At 34.5% G+C, this 3886-nt stretch overlaps 1 pseudogene; it reads right to left on the bottom strand.

The window, feature by feature from the left end:
• Window positions 1-729: 729 nt before the first annotated feature.
• On the bottom strand, window positions 730-1692 carry LOC143647919 (olfactory receptor 5K1-like; annotated as a pseudogene).
• Between the last annotated feature and the right edge of the window lie 2194 nt (window positions 1693-3886).

Genomic DNA, 3886 nt, shown 5'->3' with positions numbered 1-3886 from the left:
TGATATTACTAATAATGAAGAAGGCATGTAAGAAGGGAAAATACATTGATTTAATATTCTGTAATTGCACTGTCATACATCATGGACAACTAATTAAACTATGTGAAAGCATACAAATCCATAGGGATTTCATTGTCAGTAGCATCATGTTCAACTATTGAGAGACAAATCTGCATTTGAAAGACTGTTTCACAGAGCTTGAGAAGATACAGAACTAAGAAAAAAATGGAAAATGTTCTTAATTTGAAAATACGTATTCTTCCATGAATCCATATTCAAACGATCTCAAGAACAAACACGAAATTGAGAATCAAATTCAAATCTCATTTTATATCTGATACATGGTGTAGCATAAGAAGAGATTAATATTGAGAACTTGGATTGTGCCTGAATTTGTAAAATACATGATTCCATATATTTATGAACAATATTGCTTTTATATACTAATTATTTGCAGTATTTGATGAATTTGTTATGTATTGCAACTAAATATATTCGGAGACAACTGAAGACCTCATGGGCAATCATATACTCATACCTAATGGACTCTAGTAGATCATATTTTGAAATACATCTCAATAGAAACCATGTTTTCAGAACTTAAATATCCATATATACATTATTTGACTTACACACCAAAATGTAATATTGATTTAATATTTTCCATACAATATTTCCATTTGACATTTTCCTATTATCCCTTGACTTAAAAAAAAGAATTCAGCATATTCAGTTTGCTAGAGGGTGTGATGTTTGTTTCAGAATGTTATGTGATTTATTCTTCATAATCCTTTTCACATTTATTATAAATTTATTTCTTAGACTATAAATAAAAGGATTTAAAAAAGGTATTATTATAGTATAAGAATATCAATATGTATGTCTTTATCTTCTTCTTGAACTGAATTTGGTAGAACATAAGCAAAAAGAACAGAACCATAAAATAAGGAGACAGGGAGAAAATGGGATGCAAAAGTTGATACTGCTTTGCCTCTTCCCCTTTTGGATTTCATTTTGAAAATAGTGTAAAGAATGCAGAAATAGGAGATGACAACTATGGTAATAAAGATCTGAATTGATCCTGACAAGATGGGTATCATTAGTTCATTGATATACGGGTCAACACAACAAAGTCTGCACAAAGGAAGAACATCATAAAAAATTGTGATTGATTTGATGAGATCTACAGAAAGTTAGCCTAAAGAGAAACCCTAAATGAATCAGGAAATGCAAATTTCCAGCTATGTAGGCCACTGCAATCATCTGAACACAGAGTTTCTTTGTCATCCTGGAGTGGTACTGCAGTGGGCTGCATATGGCCACATACCAGTCATAGGCCATTGCTGCTAGAAGAAAACAGGCTGCACTTCCAGGAAGACAGAGAAAATAAAACCGTGCCATACATTCATAGAGGGAAATCATTCTGTCATTTGAAAATAAATTCCCTAACATCTTGGGAGTAATAGTACAGGAACAGCATGAGTCCATCAGAGCCAGGTAGCCCAGAAATATGTACATCAGTGTGTGAAGATGACACTCCATACAGAGCAGTGCCATCAGACCAAGATTTCCTACCATGGTGATCATGTAGATGATGGAGAACACCACAAACAGAAGGGGCTTCAACTCTGGTCTATCTGTAAATCCAGTGAGGGTAAAAACATTTTCCATGGAGTGATTATCTTTGGCCATCTCCACCTTCTCTGTTGAGATGGGATTTATGGACAAATTCTACTTTAGAATGTGTCTTATTTTCCCTTCAAATTTCTCACTGTGAAAAAGGCAGAAGAGCCTCTTCATTTGTCTTCTTTCTTTCAAATTCAGGCACGCAGGCTTCTAGGGGACATTATTTCCCCTAAAGTTAGCTATATGGCTGTGAGCTATGAGACCAGGATACATAGGAACATTTTTACAATTTCAAAGACAGTGCTTACAGTAGTGATGGTTTGCTGTATGAATTTAGTCAAGGATATTGTACAAAACTAGGATACACATATTAGTTCAGAATTTCCAAATAATTGCAATGTCAGTGTTGTATTGAATATTCTTAAAGCCTACTTTAAAGCAATTTTCCTTTATATGTATTTTTTTCTCCTGAGCAAACATTTTACCTATAGTATTGGAATTATGAAAGGAAGTATATAAAGATCACTGGAAATGAAGGGGGGACTGTGTGTCTCTGATGAAACTCACCTAGAAAGGTTTGGGAAAAACTAGCCACATATTTATTTAATTAGTAATTAGTAATATCACCTTCATTTTTTTTTTGTAGTCATATAGGAGGATCTCCTTTTTTTTTAATTAACAGATAGAAAAAAAAATTAACACAACATTTAGAAATCATACCATTCTACATAGGCACTCAGTAATTCTTAACATCATCACATAGATGCATGATCATCGTTTCTTAGTACATTTGCATCGGTTTAGAGGAACTAGCAACACAACAGAAAAAGATATAAAATGTTAATATAGAGAAAAGAAATAAAAGTAGTAATAATAGTAAAAAAAAAAACCCTATAGCTCAGATGCAGCTTCATTCAGTGTTTTAACATGATTAATTTACAATTAGGTATTATTGTGTTGTCCATTTTTGAGTTTTTGTATTTAGTCCTGTTGCACAGTCTGTATCCCTTCAGCTCCAATTACCCATTATCTTACCCTGTTTCTAACTACTGCTGGACTCTGTTACCAATGACATATTTCAAGTTTATTCTCAAATGTCCGTTCACATCAGTGGGACCATACAGTATTTGTCCTTTAATTTTTGGCTGGACTCACACAGCATAATATTCTGTAGGTCCATCCATGTTATTACATGCTTCATAAGTTTGTCTTGTCTTAAAGCTGCATAATATACCATTGTATGTATATACCACAGTTTGTTTAGCCATTCTTCTGTTGATGGACATTTTGGCTGTTTCCATGTCTTTGCAATTGTAAATAACGCTGCTATAAACATTGGTGTGCAAATGTCCGTTTGTGTCTTTGCCCTTAAGTCCTTTGAGTAGATAGCTAGCAATGGTATTGCTGGGTCGTATGGCAATTCTATATTCAGCTTTTTGAGGAACCGCCAAACTGCCTTCCACAGTGGTTGCACCATTTGACATTCCCACCAACAGTGGATAAGTGTGCCTCTTTCACCGCATCCTCTCCAGCACTTGTCATTTTCTGTTTTGTTGATAATGGCCATTCTGGTGGGTGTGAGATGATATCTCATTGTGGTTTTGATTTGCATTTCTCTAATGGCCAGGGACATTGAGCATCTCTTCATGTGCCTCTTGACCATCCATATTTCCTCTTCTGGTAGGTGTCTGTTCAAGTCTTTTTCCCATTTTGTAATTGGATTGGCTGTCTTTTTGTTAATGAGTTGAACAATCTTTTTATAAATTCTGGATAGTAGACCTTTATCTGATAGGTCATTTCCAAATATTATCTCCCATTGTGTAGACTGTCTTTCTACTTTCTTGATGAAGTTCTTTGATGCACAAAAGTGTTTAATTTTGAGGAGCTCCCATTTATTTATTTATTTCTTCAGTGCTCTTGCTTTAGGTTTAAGGTCCATAAAACCGCCTCCAGTTGTAAGATTCATAAGATATCTCCCTACATTTTCCTCTAACTGTTTTATGGTCTTTGACCTAATGTTTAGATCTTTGATCCATTTTGAGATAACTTTTGTATAAGGTGTGAGATACGGGTCTTCTTTCATTCTTTTACATATGGATATCCAGTTCTCTAGGCACCATTTATTGAAGAGACTGTTCTGTCCCAGGTGAGTTGGCTTGACTGCCTTATCAAAGATCAAATGTCCATAGATGAGAGGGTCTATATCTGAACACTCTATTCGATTCCATTGGTCGATATATCTATCTTTACGCCAATACCA

The sequence above is a fragment of the Tamandua tetradactyla genome, chromosome 10 (genome assembly GCF_023851605.1).
Source record: "Tamandua tetradactyla isolate mTamTet1 chromosome 10, mTamTet1.pri, whole genome shotgun sequence".
In the NCBI taxonomy this organism is placed as follows: Eukaryota; Metazoa; Chordata; class Mammalia; order Pilosa; family Myrmecophagidae; genus Tamandua; species Tamandua tetradactyla.
The sequence above is the reverse complement of the archived record's forward strand: the minus strand, read 5'-3'. Positions and strand labels throughout refer to the sequence as shown.